This window comes from Pseudophryne corroboree (assembly GCF_028390025.1).
Source record: "Pseudophryne corroboree isolate aPseCor3 chromosome 3 unlocalized genomic scaffold, aPseCor3.hap2 SUPER_3_unloc_22, whole genome shotgun sequence".
Lineage (NCBI taxonomy): Eukaryota > Metazoa > Chordata > Amphibia > Anura > Myobatrachidae > Pseudophryne > Pseudophryne corroboree.
The window spans coordinates 182,504-200,507 of NW_026967511.1; the positions used below are offsets into that span (position 1 = coordinate 182,504).

Sequence of the window (18,004 nt, forward strand, 5' to 3'; positions counted from 1 at the left end):
TATTATTTTCCATAGACTCTCAGCTTTCACGCTGCATCATTACCATTACCATTTCCATTGCATCCTTTATTGTTTATTATCTGCAAGTATCCCTGCTGCCTTATTGTTTGACTTTCTGTTAATAAAACCTCATTGCGCACATGCGCAGAAACATCATCCAGCCTCCTCACTTTTTACACTCAACCTCCACTGACCCACCAGCGCCCCCTCCGGGGACACAAGTAAAACCAAACCTGACATTTTTGAGTTTTCTCTTGCATATTATTTCTGCCATTCCTGCAATACTTCAGTATAAAATGATGATTAACAACTAGTCATTTAACTCCTTACTGAATTGTTATTTTAATAAATATATGAAACGGAACTTTCTTCGTCCTCCCTGCTTTCTCCATACCCCAGCACCTACACCTGTGGTTGGTTCCCGGTTAACAGATTCACAAAAACACCCGGACCTGACAACACTCAAATGTTTCTGCAGGAGTATCCTGATGGCACGCCGTTGCAGTTGTTACTCTGTGGGAACGCCAAATTGTCTGAAGTCCCTATAATAAGGCAGGCCACTCTTGTGTGGAAGCGGGTACATAATATATTGCTGGGCCAGAGTATAGACCCAGACACTCCGTTAGATAATGTCCTTGGTCTCCCAGAACTGGCCTCGCTGCATACTAGGGCGGTGTGGGGTAGGTGGGGGGTTACATCCCTGGGGAAATTGTATAATGGTGATATATTGAAATCTTTCCAGCAGCTCCAACAGGACTATAATTTACCCTCCTATTTTTACCGTTATTTGCAACTGAGACATGCGATTAATGTACAGTTTTCTAATACCCCTCCGAAGATTCTGGCCTCCCCAGTCAAGTCACTCTTACAGAATCTGGGTAACGGGCATTTGGTATCCAGTATTTATACAAGTATGCTCCGCTCTCACTACTCTGACCCATTATCCTCTTAGAAATAAATGGGAATCGGACCTGGGAACAATTTCTGACGAGGTGTGGGAGAATGCTCTTTGCTCCCCACGGTTATCTACCACCACCACTAGATATCAGCAAATCCAATTGTTTATTATACACAGAGTGTACATGACACCAGTGAGATTGGCCCGCATGGGCGGTACTCCTACTACCAATGTCCTAAATGTGGCAGTCTGGATGCTGATTGTTGGCACATTATTTGGCTTTGCCCCAGGATGGCAGTGTTTTGGTCTGGTGTTATTAGTATTATGGTGTCGACTGGTATTCCATTGGATGTGTGTACTCCGGTGGTATGTGTGTTGTCGGCTTTGGAGGAAGAGACCCTGGATGCTCCTAGCAGACGATATCTGATTAATCTGTGTGCTTTAGCCAAGGTGTGTGTCGCTAGATTATGGTTGGCTAAGGATGTTCCCATTGTACAGTCATGGGTTTCGCTTGTCAATGAAACGGCTGCTCACGAAAAATATGTATACATGGCTAGAAAAGCAAGAGAAAAGTATCACGACCTATGGGGCAGCTCTAATTCAATGAACCATAGTGACCGATTACTTGCTACAATGTGACCAATATGATGACGGGATGGGCCATGTACCATGGGGATTGTGTGGAGATGTGTAGGTGGGTCTGTACTGATGGCGTTGTTTTCCCTTTCGTGTATCGCCCATGGGGCCGCGGCCGGCCACCCACTTGCCCGGGTTTGAGGTTATGTGTTGTACAAATATAGTTGGTTGATTAGTTTTTGAGATATATATGATTATTATAGCTGAATAAGGTGTCGCCATATCTGTCACTTCTCCTGATTTATAAATGTATATTCATGAGTGGAGCCTGCACATCTCACATGCTGTGATTGAAACTTTTTGGATGGGAATCTGCGCATTCCCTTATCTGGAACACTGTATGTTTAGTAGTTTTGTTGTATTGTTTAATTGCAAAGTGAAAAACCAATCAAAATTATTGAATTAAAAAAAAAAAAAAATCAGAGGGTCAGCGAGACGTTATGGAGACAATGTATCATTTACTATTTGCTACTAATTCCCCCAAACAACCGTACCTCCCAAATGTAAGTAGAAGGGACTGCAGCAGGTATCTCCCATACCTTCATACATGGACATTTCCAGGCAAGGGTCAGGTGAGTTTATTAAATACAACCCTAATTCACCTACAAGTAAAAAAACAAACCCAGAACATTTGAACAGACATAATTTATTTAAAAGCAACAAATGATAAAACTATTTATTTACACAGAAAGAGACCCCCCCCCCCCGGTAAAATCATCACTATTCAAATGAGCTGCCACAATCGCATCAGAAATCTTTTACTTTTAAACTACTTTATTTCATATCTTTAATACACATATTTTTGTCTATCTATATTTTAAAAAATACTTTATGCACAACAGCCTATGGGGGTCATTCAGACCTGGCCGCGCAGCAGTTGGCTGGTGGTGGCAAAATGCCTGTGCGCAGCGGCCGCAGACACACAACTTACAGCTGCATCCCTGAGAGGCGAACGCAGGTGGGCCGGGACCATCTTCCTGGGGGCTGCGTGATGTCACATCTGCGTTCAGCTCTGATTAACCCCCTATAAGCTTCCAGAGTGCACCTCATATCTCATCTTTTCCAAGTTACTACACATGATATGAGATCGGTAGCAGCACTACTTTCAGGATTATTACACAGACATTTACACATAAAGGCTGACACAGCAAATAACAGTAACACATACAAGGGATTCATTAGAAATAAGGAAGCGTAATCATTAAGTCTAATTATCAACTGGTTCTGTGCGGGACCCATACACCTCTTTACTGCCTCCAGCAGCCTCTGGTACTGCACTGCGGCCATCCGCCCCGTCTCCTTCCACTACTGCCACCACCCTGTCTCCCCCACTACTTCCACCTGCCCATCTCCTTCCACTACTACCATCTGCCCTGTCTCTCTCTAACTACTGCCAACTACCCTGTCTCCTCCACTACTTCTATCTGCCCGGTCTCTTCCCACTACTGCCATCCGCCCTCTCAACCCACTACTGCCACCCACCCGGTCTCCCACCACTACTGCCACCCACCCCATTTCCTTCCACTACTGCCACCCACCCCGTCTCCCCCCACTACTGCCACCCACCCCGTTTCCCCCCACTACTGCCACCCACCCCATCTTCCCCCACTACTGCCACCCATCCTGTCTCCCCCACTACTGCCAGCCACCGTGTCCGTCCTCTGACACCTTAGCACTGCTTGGGGACAATATTACCCACAGACACTGCCTCCGGCAGCCCCCGCAACAGCACTAGTGCCACCACCCTGTCTCCCCCCTGACATCTCAGCACTGCTTGGAGATTCTTGCTACTGCTGGTAACAGTCCTTCATCTGCAGATGGAAGTAACCAGGGCAGTAAGGAGACAGAAGCTTCTGGTACCATGGTACCTGGTCATGTAGGGCTGGGAGTGTCAGATAATGTAACAGAGTCACCATCTTACAGGCAGTCGGTGAAGGGAGCAGAGAATGGGTGTTATGTGGCAGGAACGGGCTGGTTAGGTAACAGACTGGCTGCGGCATTCTGTACAAGCTACAAGTGGTGCAATTATTTTGCTGGGAGACCCAGGTAGAGGACATTGCAGTAGTCTATGCGTGATGACACAAGTGCATGTATGACTGTAGGTAGATCTTCTGAGGGAAATAAGTGCTGGAGTCTGGCTATGTTCCTCAGATGAGGATCTGATTGTGGCGGATACCTGATGTTTAAGTGTCACTACACCATTCACGACACCAAGATTCTGCACATGATCCGCATTTTGTAACTCTGTACCCACAAGCGTAAGTCTTGTTGTAGGTAAAGCTGAGCTGTAGCCCTGCCCTTTGTTGTTGAGCTTCTATCATAAGGACCTGTTTCACCAGGACTTAGTCACAGCCAACTGGCATCACCCACACCTGCAGCTCAGCTAGACATTTAGGATTGGTATTGGGTTCTCAGTACCCGGAGAAAAAGACAGGTCAGCTGCATAGCAGTGGTAGATGAGGGCATGACAGCTGATTATTTCACCCTGCAGTAGCATGTATATTGCAAAAATCATAGGAAAGAGGATAAGAACCTTGAAAAACAACGCATGGCAATGATAAGTATACTCCAGAAGAATAAAATGGTTTCTCACCTGAGTGATGTCTATTGTGTGCAACAAGAGCCGATTTATTTCTCAGAGTATGGACATGGCCTCTCACCTGTGTGACTTCTGTGATGTGTAACAAGTTGTGATTTCTGTGTAAAAAATTTCCCACACTCAGAGCAAGAAAACGGCTCCTCAACTGTGTGACGTCTCTGATGTTTAACAAGATCTGATTTGTGTGCAAAACATTTCCCACACTCAGAACATGGAAATGGCTTCTCACCTGTGTGACTTCGCTGATGTGTAACAAGTTGTGATTTCCAGGTAAAACATTTCTCACACTCAGAACATGGAAATGGCTTCTCACCTGTGTGAGTTTTTTGATGTTTAACAAGATATGACTTGTGTGCAAAACATTTCCCACACTCAGAACATGGAAATGGATGCTCACCTGTGTGACTTTGCTGATGTGTAACAAGTTGTGATTTTCGTGCAAAACATTTCTCACACTGAGAACATGGAAAAGGCCTCTCACCTGTATGAGTTTTCTGATGTTTAACAAGATATAATTTGTGTGCAAAACATTTCCCACACTCAGAACATGGAAATGGCCTCTCAGCTGTATGAGTTTTCTGATGTATAAGAAGTTGTGATTTCTGTGTAAAACATTTCCCACACTCAGAACATAGAAATGGCCTCTCACCTGTGTGACTTCTGATGTTTAACAAGATCTGATTTCTGTGCAAAACATTTCCCACACTCAGAACATGGAAATGGCTTCTCACCTGTGTGACTTCGCTGATGTATAACTAGTTGTGATTTCCGTGTAAAACTTTTCCGACACTCAGAGCAAGAAAATGGCTTCTCTCCTGTGTGACTTCTCTCATGTATAACAAGATGTGATATAGTTAAACAACATTTCCCACACTCAGAGCAAGAAAATGGCTTCTCACCTGTGTGACTTCTGTTATGTCTAACAAGATCTGATTTGTGTGTAAAACATTTCCCACACTCAGAACACGGAAATGGCTTCTCACCTCTGTGCCTTCTCTGATGTGTAACAAGATATGATTTGTGTGTAAAACATTTCCCACACTCAGAGCAAGAAAATGGCTTCTCACCTGTGTGACTTCTCTGATGTATAACAACATCTGATTTCTGTGTAAAACATTTCCCACACTCAGAACATGGAAATGGTTTCTCACCTCTGTGCCTTCTCTGATGTGTAACAAGATGTGATTTCTGGGTAAAACATTTCCCACACTCAGAACAAGAAAATGGCTTCTCACCTGTGTGACTTCTCTGATGTTTAACAAGATCTGATTTCCGTGTAAAACATTTCCCACACTCTGAGCAAGAAAATAGATTCTCACCTGTGTGACTTCTCTGATGTTTAACAAGATCTGATTTGTGTGCAAAACATTTCCCACACTCAGAACATGGAAATGGCTTCTCACCTGTGTGACTTCGCTGATGTGTAAAAAGATCTGATTTCCGTGTAAAACATTTCCCACACTTGGAACATGAAAATGGCTTCTCACCTGTGTGACTATGCTGATGTATAACAAGATGTGATTTCCTGGCAAAACATTTCCCACACTCAGAACATGGAAATGGCTTCTCACCTGTGTGACTTCGCTGATGTGTAAAAAGATCTGATTTCCGTGTAAAACATTTCCCACACTTGGAACATGAAAATGGCTTCTCACCTGTGTGACTATGCTGATGTATAACAAGATGTGATTTCCTGGCAAAACATTTCCCACACTCAGAACATGGAAATGGCTTCTCACCTGTGTGACTTTGCTGATGTGTAACAAGATGTGATTTCCTGGCAAAACATTTCCCACACTCAGAACATGGAAATGGCTTCTCACCTGTGTGACTTTGCTGATGTATAACAAGATGTGATTTCCGTGTAAAACATTTCCCACACTCAGAACATGGAAATGGCTTCTCACCTGTGTGAGTTCTCTGATGTGTAACAAGATGTGATTTGTGTGTAAAACATTTCCCACACTCAGAACATGGGAATGGTCTCTCACCTGCCTTACCTGTCTGACTGGTTATAAGCTTTGTGTTCTGTATAAAACATTTGGCATCTATAGAAGGAAACTCTGTATCTACTCTCAGAGCTGTAACAGATGCACCAATATCAGAGTGATCAGGAGCACATTTCCCAGGATCAGAGGGATCAGCTGATAGAGCTGGATGTATAATTGGGGTAATGGGGTTATCTCCTGGAGAATCCGGTCTACTGTCATTATCTTTTATGTCACAATCCGGGGATAACATTAGATGTCCTTCTGTGATATTCCTGCTTGTGTGACCATCTGCTGGAAATAAAACACATTATGGAAATGTGACATTTTCTGTAACAATATTAATCTTGTAATCAATAGGAGAAGACGACTCTCTGGGACACTTAATTGTAAATGTGTGTGTATAATAAAACATAACTTTTAATGAAGGATTTATAATATTGTGTCTCAGACTATCATTGTGTCCACCCTCCTGAGAACACTCACAATAACAAATGTAATATTATAATAAGACTTAGATATATCTCTCTCCTGTACTGGTAACTAACCATGAAGTATAAATGGAGAAGTAGTCACTCGCCAAGTCCTATGTCAGCACCAATGTAAAACAATGGATGGGGAACATATCGTATGAATTGGAGATTATAGATAATCAATAACATCAGTCATATGAGCTGATGGATCAGAGAAATGTCTCCTAACGTTACTCCTGGAAGCATTGGTAAGGTAGCATTCCTTTATGTGTGTGCTCATACGGTGATAAGCCTGTACATGTGTTACTCACCCCTATATAAGGTATATTGCTACAGCAGAGTAGGTGTGAAACAAGGTATTTTACATGCAATACACCATATAATACGTTGCAATCATCATCATCTGCTAGGTTATAATCTACTCTTACACCCCCATCATCAGTGTCTTACTTCTAATCTCTCAATAGTAATAAGGATGATGTGTGTACAGTAAGTATGATACAGAGAATTATATATCAGGATCTATACAGCTGCCGCCATACTTCTGCTTCTCATACGTGTGCTACTGGCAGCAGTGAACATCGGTGTGAGAGTGCAGGGAAGACAGTAGAGTCTGATGAGACAGAGATTGGATCTGCCTTTGCAGGGATGTACCACACCCGTTACCCCTGTAAGTATATAAAATAAGAGGGACCTGGTCCATCCAGATGTGCTTTGTGGAACTCTTCTCACTAAGTGGTTTCTTATCTACCCTACCTGATAGCTCTCAGCCACCGTTGGGACCAAGACCCAATCTATTAAGTCCCCCACTGCTCCTGCCCTAAAGCCGCTCGCTCAGCTCACTCCGGGCACCATTCACTGCCGCAGCCCAGTGACGCAGCTGAAGCCACGGGCTGTATTCTGGGGCTAAGTGTGCCCAGTCTTTCCTGCATGCTCCAGACATCTGACTTGGAGGCACTTTTGGCTCAGGCGGGATCACTTGCTCTCCCGCTCACTCCCGCTAGTGCTGGGAACAGAATGGGCTGCCCACAGTCACCGGAGCCTGGCGGTGATATTGGGAAGTGAGGTGGCTGCGATTTTGGATCCTGGGGCCCGGCCATCGCATGCTTTGCCTTCTGCCTTCAATAAGGTTTAAAATTGATATAAGATGCTAAATAAGTGTCCTGATAGCTGGACCGGGGTCACTACACTACATTGAAGCATTTGCCTGGAGGTGAAACTACCTTCTATTTATATGGCACCACTATAATCTACTTCCTCTCAGTCTACATGCAGAGCCCAGTATCAAGTATCGTCTGAGTACAGCTCCTTACACTCTGATTACAACCTCACTGTATATTATTTTGTGGATTCAATGAATATATTTTGCCATTTGTGTATCTCTGTGCTGAGTACTTCACGTCTGTGATCACACACGTCTAGTGGAAATTCTCGGTCATTACTGTGTTATTTGAGTTGCATTAAATCATGTTTACTTGAAATTTTGAGTCGGATATCCCCGTCACCCCGACTAAGAATGTCATTTTGAATAGAGTCATCTTGATGTAATCTCCTGACAGCGTACTACTGCTCCTTTTATTTATAGATCGTTTGTATTTTCCTACCTCTGAGAGGTCAGTCTCTTTGTAGCCGGCTTACCATGCCTCCAAAAAAGGCTAAAAGGTACCAAATTGGCAAAATAAATTGTCAGTTAAGTGGTTAAGGACTGAAATAACCTCTGAACTTAACTCTAATAATCAAGCTTTGAGGTCCGATATCAGTGAGATTGGCACTCGTACAGACTAAGATGAAAGAGATTGTTGCGTCTCACAAAGATCTGATTTCAGCACATGACACCCTTCAGGAAGGCATAGGTGGTCATTCCGAGTTGTTCGCTCGTTGACGATTTTCACTATGCTGCGATTTGCTGCTAAATGCACATGCGCATTGGTACGCGGCGCGCATACGCTTAGTTATTTAACTAAAAACTTAGCAGTTTTGCTGTTGTTCATGCAGCGCTTTTCAGTCGCACTGCCGATCGGTGAGTGATTGACAGGAAGGGGGCGTTTCTGGGTGGTAACTGAGCGTTTTCCGGAAGTGTGCTAAAAAACGCAGGCGTGTCAGGCAAAAACGCAGGAATGTCTGGAGAAAAGGGGGAGTGGCTGGCCAAACGCAGGGCGTGTTTGTGACGTCAAAGCAGGAACTAAACGGACTTAGGTGATCGCAATCTAGGAGTAGGTCTGGAGCTATTCAGAAACTGCAAGGAATTATTTAGTAGCAATTCTGCTAACCTTTCATTCGCTATTCTGCTATGCTAAGATACACTCCCAGAGGGCGGCGGCCTAGCGTTTGCAATGCTGCTAAAAGCAGCTAGCGAGCAAACAACTCGGAATAAGGGCCATGGTCTCTATTCATGATGAAGTCATTGATTTAGAAGACAGGTCTCGGAGAAATAATATCAGAATAATGGGAGTTCCAGATTCTGTTACAAATGCGGAGCTTTATGATTATGCCACGGTCCTCTTTTTAGAAACTTTCACTGAAGGCTTCTGCATCGGACCTTCTTATTGACAGGATCCATAGACTCCCAAAGTCCAAACAGGCCCCTATCCAAGCTCCGAGGGACACTCTGCTCAGGGTCCACTTATTTCATATTAAAGAACATATTCTACAGGCTGCTTTGTATTCCTCATCCACAGCTGAGTGCCTGGATAATCTGCAGATATTTCCAGATATTTATCCTGTGACGCTGGCCAAAAAGTGTCTATTCCACCCAAGGAAATGTACAATACAAATGGGGCTTTTCTACTAAGCTTATTGTGATGCGACACGGCGCCCTGTGGAACCCAGTGTACCTCGCAGAAAGAGAGTTAACAGTGGTAAGTCTTACCATAACTCTTCTTTTCTGCAGCAGGGTACACTGGTATCCCACAGTGAATACATTGGGGATGTCTTAAAGCAGTTCCTCATGGGAGGGGACGCACCATAGCGGGCACAAGAACCCGGCATCCAAAGCAAGCATCCTGGGAGGCAGAAGTATCAAAAGGCATAGAACCTAATAAACGTGTTCACTGAGGATCATGTAGCCGCCTTGCACAATTGTTCTAGGGACGCGCCACGGCGGGCCGCCCAAGAAGGTCCAACAGACAGAGTAGAATGGACTTTAATAGCAGCAGAAGCTGGAAGTACAGCCTGCGCATCAGCTTGTGCAATCACCATTCTAATCCATCTGGCCAAAGTTTGCTTATTCGCAGGCCAGCCACGTTTGTGGAAACCAAACAGTACAAGAAGGGAATCTGACCTCCTGACAGAGGCAGAGGCAGTCCTCTCCACATAAATACGGAGAGCCCATACCACATCCAAAGAATGCTTTTTGGAAGACAAATCTAAAGAGATACAGGCCAGAACCACAACCTCTTGGTTAAGGTGAAAAGATGACACCACCTTAGGTAGATAACCGGGGCGAGTTCAAAGAACTGCCCGGTCATGGTGAAAAATCAGAAAGGGTGGACGACAGAACAAAGCGATTAAGTCCGACACCCTCCTAGCATAGGCAATAGCCAGCAGAAACACAAACTTAAGCGTAAGGCAATTAAGGTCCGCAGACTCAAGAGGTTCAAATGGAGCCACAGGAGGGACATAGAGAGGCTGAATCCGTTAAACACCCTGAGTGAAAGTATGAACGTTAGGTAGGGACGCAATTTTTCTCTGAAACCACACCAACAAGGCAGATATATGAAATTTGAGAGAGGCCAGGCAAAGGCCTAAGTCTAGGCCTTGTTGCAGAAAAGGCAAAAGTCTGGAAGTTCTGAACGAGTATGCATCATAAATCTTAGCAGCACACCAGGTGAAGTAAGAATTCTAAACCCTGTAATAGATCCGTGCGAAGCCAGTTTGTGGGCCTTCAACATAGTTTGAATAACTGCCTTGGACAATCCTTTGGCCCTCAGGAGTTAAGCCTCAAGAGCCACGCCGTCAAAGCCAGTTTGGCCATGTCCGGGTAGACACAAGGGCCCTGAATGAGGAGGTCTGGGCATTGAGGAAGTAGAAGAGGATGCTCGCTCGATAGACCCTGCAGGTCTGAGAACCAATGCCGTCTGGGCAACGCTGGAGCGACTAGAAGTAGTATTCCTCCATCTTGCTTGAACATCCGTATTACCCTGGGCAGGAGTGAAACTGGAGGGAACACGTAGGGCAGCCGAAAGTGCCATGGAATTGCCAGTGCATCCACAAATGCTGCTTGACGATCCCTTGTCCTTGATCTGAAGACCAAAACCTTGTGATTGTGTCGAGATGCCACCAGCTCTACGTCTGGTAGACCCCACTTGTCGACTAGGAGTTGAAAGACTTCCGGATGAAGACTCCACTCTCAGGCATGCACATCCTGACGCTGAGGAAATCCGCTTCCCAATTGAGGACTCCTGGAATGAACACTGCCGATAGTGCTGGCAGATGGCGTTCCGCCCAATGAAGGATTTTTGACACTACCATCATTGCATGCAGCTTTGAGTGCCACCTTGATGATTTATGTATGCCAACGTGATGGCATTGTCTGATTGTACTTGAACAGTTCTGTACCAGAGGCAGGGCCAGTGTCAATCCACTGGACACTGCACGCAATTCCAGAATGTTTATCAGGAGTGACTCCTCCTTGGTCCAACGACCCTGGAAAGAGTGTTACTCCAACACCACACCCCAACCTTGCAGACTGGCATGTGTTGTCAGGAGGACCCAGTTGGAGACCCAGAAGGGACGGCCCTTGCTCAACTGTTGATCCTGTAGCCACCAGTTCAGTGACAGACAAACCTCCGGAGTCAAAGAGATCATTTTAGACCTGATCTGATGAGGCAGGCCGTCCCACTTGGAAAGAATTAACCTCTGCAGAGGATGGGAATGAAATTGAGCGTACTCTACCATGTTGAAAGCCGACAGCAGGAGGCCTAGTACTTGCATCACCGATTGTATCGACACTCTTGGGCGAGAGAGGAAGTATCTGATCCTGTCCTGAAGTTTCAGGACTTTTTCTGGAGACAGAAACAATCTCTGGTTGCGTGTCAAGCAGTGACCCCAGGTACACCATGCTCCGAGCAGGGACCAGCAAGGACTTTTTCCAGTTGATGAGCCACCCATGGGCTTGTAGGAATTGGATCATTAGTTCCAGATGACTGAGGAGACCCTTTTGGGAGTTCGCCAGGATCAGCAAGTCATCCAGATACGGCAGGATCCTGATTCCCTGACGGTGGAGAAGGGCCGTCATCACAGCCATGACCTTGGTGAAGATCCGAGGAGCCGTGGCCAGTCCAAATGGCAGAGCATGGAATTGATAATGTAGGTTGCCAATAGCAAACCGCAGAAATTGCTGATGCGATATGGCAATAGGTATATGCAGGTAAGCATCCTGTATGTCCAGGGATACCATATAATCTCCGGGTTCCATGGCGAGTACAATAGAGCGCAGAGTTTTCATACGGAATTTGGACACTCTCACAAATTTGTTCAATGATTTGAGGTTGAGTATTGGCCAGAAGTATCCCCTGTCTCTCTAGGACAAGGGTACCAGCACCACCACTCCTGTGTCCAGGAGGGATTGCACAACCAAGTGTAGAGCTTGCGCTTTCAGTGTATCCGAAGAGATAACAGTCGAGCAGCACTGGCGAGGAGGATGTCTCTTGAAAGAGATTGCGTACCCGTGAGAGACAACTTCCCGCACCCAGGTGTCCGAAGTGGTCTTTAACCATACCTGGGTGAACCACAGAAGTAGGCCTCCCACCCTGGGGTCATGCAGCAGGCTTGTCTTGAATGGAAGCAGGCTGACGGGCGGCCCAGGATTGTTTAGATCTGGGCTTAGTGGTTTTGGAAGCACGAGCCTGTCTCGGATACGCCTGACCTTTTGCTTTCCCTGGAGGTCAAAAGGAACGAAAAGTGGTACTCTTAGTCTTTGGAGCCGAAGGATTAGTAGCTGGGAGAAACGCAGTCTTAGCAGTCACCAAGTCAGTTGCGGTCCTCCCCAAAAGGGATGTCTCCCTTGAAATTGAGAACCTCCAAGGTCTTTTTAGAGTCCAGGTCCACCTTCTAGAACCTTAACCACAGAATCCGATGAGCCAGGATAGACGTAGTAGACGCCTTGGCCGCCATAACACCTGCATCAGAGGCCGCCTCCTGGATATAGTGGGAGGCTGTGGTAATATATGACAGACATTGTCTGGCAGTGTCAGAAAAATCCTGAGGCAGCTCATCCTCTAATGCCTGAACCCATGCTTCAATTCCTTTTGCGGCCCAGGAAGCTGCTATAGTGGGTCTATGTACAGCACCTGTAAGGGAGTAAATAGACTTCAGGCATTCCTCCACACGCTTATCCGTCAGTTCCTTCAGTGAGGTGACGGTGGTGACCGGCAGAGTAGATGACACCACAAGGCTGGCGACATGAGAGTCAACCGGCGGTGGAGTTTCCCACTTGTTACTCAACTCCGCAGTGAAATGATAACGAGCTAGCATCTTTTTAGACAGGGAAAATGTATTTCCTGGAGACGACCAGGATTCCTGACGTATGTCAATGAAATGGTCAGAATGTGGTAAGACTACTTTAGTAACCTTCTGATGTTTGAACTTGAACGTTGTTTAGATACACAATAAAACTGCACTGGACTAGTAAAACTACAGATATGATTGTATGTATGTATATAGATATAACAATGCACAGTAACTACTGGATGTATATCACAGAATACTTGTACTAAATATTCAGATAGCAATACACTCGTTCTTAACCAACACTGTCTAAAATGACATGTAGAATACGTAAGTGTCCTGTAATTGCACAGCGCTGGTGAGACAGGCGGCTTTCAAATACTGTGACAGAGACAACCTGCTGAAGGCCTAACAGTTATATATATGTACTACGGGATAGTACGTATATTATGCATACACCTAATAATCACAATATCCAAAAGGAGTTCTCATATTCACTAGTATAGTATAAAAGCATAAGAGAATCCATTTTGGTTCTAGCTAGATGATACAGCAAATTCATCTTGAACTTTGTACACACTGAAAGACGAGAAAAACAATTTTGTTGGCTAAGTATTAATTCCACCTACGCACATCCTAAAAAGCTCATAGTGTCCAGCTTAATTCCTAATATGGACACAGTTGAAGATCACGAGTATCTTTAAGTATTCTTGACAATTGTCCTAATATTGCATAACACTGTATGAAATCATATGGGAGGGTTATAAGAATGGGGCGTAACTGTGTATTTTATAAAACTCATTGTTGTTACGTATATCTGGTGTTAAAGTATTTTGACCCAGGCGTGAGAGGATGTTCCCTCTCACCCTGTATACGGGCGTGGCCTTTTTAATAAATAATTATTGATTTTTATAAATCTATTTTCAATTCATTCTTTTACCTAACAACCCAAACAGCAACAAGATGGTTAATTTAATTAACCCTAAAAGGTATCCAACAGGTAACCTTAAATGGAATTCAACAAGACATTGCCCTGCAGTCCCGGAGATCAGCTCAGCAAGCAGTGTAAAGATGGAGCCAAAATCAGTCAGGGAGTGAGGGAGAGTGTGAGGCAGCTCCAGGGCGGGAACACCAGCAGTAGATGGCGCCCGGAGCTGGGGGAGGAGCTACAGGTCAGCGCCTTATCCCCTATGCTGGTCCTCACCACCAGGTACCGAGGAGCTAATGTAAAACGGATTATGCTAAATCCGACATGTGCTCCCTGCCCTGGTGGATATAGTGGGGTCCCCGTGCAGTACAGTGTCCACGCCAGCTTTACCGGCAGGTCCCACCTGGGGGACCCTCTTACCTCCTCCCCATAGTTCACACAATCCTGGAGAGCGTCAGCAGTGGTGTGCCTGATGACCGGTGCGCCTCCGAAGCAAGTACCCAGTAAACCGGCCGCAGGAGTATGCAGCGCTGCTGGGGAGGTGCTGGAGCTGCAGCACAGCATATCAGACTGACATAGTGCTGCGACCCTTGAAGTCTTCTTAAAAAGCTCTTATTAGGGCTGCCTAGTGCAGCCCAACCTGTTAAGAGACCTGTACTGCAGGCACCAACTTACAAACTGAGCTCTTGTGCCTGGAGGCGGGGTTATAGAGGAGGTGGTGCAGTGCATCCTGGGAACAGTCAAAGCTTTAGCCTGTTGGTGCCTCGGATCAAGATCCAACTCTACACCCCGATGTTATTCCTTGTGGAGCCAAGTGTACCCCACAGCAGAAATATAGCTTAACTTGAGAAGATGGGTTAGAGCAGGTATCAGCCAACGCGTTTCGTCCTATCCAAATCTACACCCCAATGTGTTCCCTGTGGAATACCAGTGTACCTCGCTGCAGAAAGACACACTGTACAGTTATAACACAATAGTGAGACAGCCCTGTATGGAGTGACACAGAGAGGATGGTCCAGCACACAATACCTCAGGTCAGAGCCGCGCACCTCCGGGTATATGGCACGTCTTAATTTACTACACGGTGGTATAACCGCTAGCTATGTGCTCCCCCCTCACTATAAACCCCCTGGTACCAGTACAATTGGGTCTGCGGAGGAGCAGTCTCTGCGTGCAGCCAGAAGTCAGCAGCAGCAGGAAATGGCGCCTTTCAGCCTCTGGTCCCGTTCTCTGGGAAGCCCCGCCTCCTCAAGGCGCGCAGTCCCACATCATAACTATACTGGCATAAACTGTCTGTCTTACAAGCCGGCCAGTGTGGGGTACGCAGCGGGCATCGCAACCCGAAGCCAGGCGACCGCTGCCCCTTCATGCCGCCATGTTCACCGGGGACCCGCTAACCGAGACCCCGATGTCAATACTCACCGCACTGCCTCTTATACCTGCCGTATTGGATTGCCTCGTAAGGAGCTACCATCCTGCCCAGCAAGCGTATGCAAAGATGTCTTGATGCCCTGTGAGGACGGAGCACTGAGCGGACCATAGCCTGGATAGTCAAGGCCTTGTCCATTGGAAGAAACACCTTTTGAGACACTGAATCCAGTATCATTCCCAGGAACTGAAGACGTTGGGCCGGTTCCAGGTGAGATTTCTGAAAATGTTAAAATCGACCCATGATCTGTAAGTAGCGAGTCGTCAGATCGATGCTGTACAGCAGACGCTCCCTGGACTTAGTCTTTATCAGGAGAACGTCCAAGTAGGGGACTATGTCTACTCCCATCATGTGCAGTTGCAGCATCATCTCCGCCATGACCTTGACAAGACCCTTGGAGCTGTGGAGAGGCCAAAGGGTAAGGCCTGAAACTGGAAATGGTTGTCCAATATGGCGAACCTGAGGTAAGTCTGATGAGGGGGCCACATGGGAATGTGCAGGTAAGCATCCTTGACATCTAGAGATACCAGGAGTTCCCCCTCCTCCAGACTGGACACCACTGCGCGCAGGGATTCCATCCTGAATTTGAACACCTCAGGTTTAAGATGGGTCGCACCGAACTGTCTGGTTTTGGAACGACAAAAAGACTGGAGTAAAACCCCGTTGTGTAATGGAGGAGGTACTAGAACCACCACTCCCGTCTGCAAAAGTTTTTGACTAGCCTCTTGCAAGGTAACTTTTGCTGTGGGTGAAGCTGGTAAGCCCGACTTGAAAAATCTGTGAGGAGGAAGTGCTTGAAATTCCAGCCGGTATCCTTGGGAAATGAGGTTCCTCACCCAAGGATCCTGGCAGGACGTCGCCCACACGTGGGCGAAGTGTTGAAGGCGAGCACCTACCTGAAAGTCGACTTGTTGATGGGGCCAACCGTCACGCGGAAGGCTTAGCGGCAGGGGATCCGGTGGTCTGGTCCAGAGATGCAGCAGCTGCAGGTTTACGGGACTTACCACAAGATCCTCTGGGAGTGGTGGAGACCTCTCGGCCCCTGCCTCTGAATCTTGAACGTCGAGCAGATGGCACAGCCGATGGCACATAGGTAGACTTACCTGCCGTTGCCTGAGAGATCCATTTATTTAACTCGTCTCCAAACAAGGCATCACCTGTAAAGGGAAGATTTTCTACACCCTTTTTGGAATCAGCGTACGCTGACCATTGACGTAACCACAGAGAACTATGGGCCGAAACCGCCATCGCAGAGGTGCGACCATTTACCTTACACAACTCTTTTATAGCTTTGCTCATAAAATTTGCAGCATCCTGTATGCGTTGCAGCAGAGTAAGGAGCTTATCCTTGGGCAGAGAGTCTGATTCATTAATATTATCAGAACACTTGACTACTGCCCTGGAAATCCAACCACAAACAATTTTGTGGGGCGCTGTGCTACGCCTGCTGCTTTATATATTGCCTTGAGAGTGCTCTCAATCTCACGGTGAGCAGGGTCTTTTAGGGATATAGCCCCTGGCACCGGCAGTACCAATTTTCTAGACAGTCTGGACACAGACGTATCGACTGATGGGGGTTTTTCCCATACCTTCCTGCCCTCAGCTGGGAGGGAAAATGTAGATTAAAAACCTCTGAGGAATTTTTTATTTCTTGTCAGGGTTCACCCATGCCTCCCTGGCCAGGGAGTTTCATTCCTTAGACACAGGAAACGTGGCTGAGGTTTTGGGTTTTACATTAAAGTACAACTCTTCATCTGGTTCTGCCTCCTGATCGGGTATGTGAAGAACCTCTCTTATAGCATAAATGAGGGCCTCCACCCCGGGGGACAGAGAGCTGTCCTCACCCATATAATCATCATCATCATCATCATCCACAGCAGGCTGATCAGAATCAGACTGGAGCACCTGTGGCACTATGTGAAATCAACATAGGGGGCTGAGAAGCCTTTCTGGTATCTGCTGCTTTAGCCATACCATCAATAGACTGTTTCAACACCTGTCTCTCCTTCTTAGCTGCAGCTAGTTCTGCATTCACATTGTGAATCATGCTTTTAAAAGTATCTAGCCAGTCAGGTGCCTGCGAACTGGGTCCCTGTGGAGATAATGAGCACTGTTCACACATTTACACATAACAGACATATTTACACAACTGTAATACAGCGCAGATCACTGACCAAACACCTCCACACAGACCCTGGAGTGCCCCTGGAGTGACACAGAGAAACGGAGACCAGCACACAGAAGCGCAGTGTATAAAAAGAGGTGTATCACCTTACAGATGTGCAGCGGCACTACCGCTGATGTGCTCCCCCTGCTATGACCCCCCCCCGGTACCAGTACAGAGTCTGTAACAGCGTAGTCTGCGGCAGGCACCGCAGCTCGTGGACCGTGACCGTCGCGTGTCATGCCGCCAAACTGCACCGGCGACCCGCTAACCGACTTTTCGGCATCTGTCAGAGGATGGCGGCTAGCTGCTGGCGTGGGCACACACAGTGTGGTGTGTGAAACAGCACCTCAGGAGCTCAGTGTTCCGTCAGCTGGGATTACAAACCATTAACCCTCAGGAGGTTGGTTCGGTCTCCCCTCTAAGTCCCACGAAGCAGGTA

At 46.5% G+C, this 18,004-nt stretch overlaps 1 pseudogene; it reads right to left on the reverse strand.

The window, feature by feature from the left end:
• Positions 1 to 3,153: 3,153 nt before the first annotated feature.
• Positions 3,154 to 18,004, reverse strand: part of LOC134983729 (zinc finger protein 585A-like) — a 37,705-nt pseudogene continuing 22,854 nt past the window's right edge.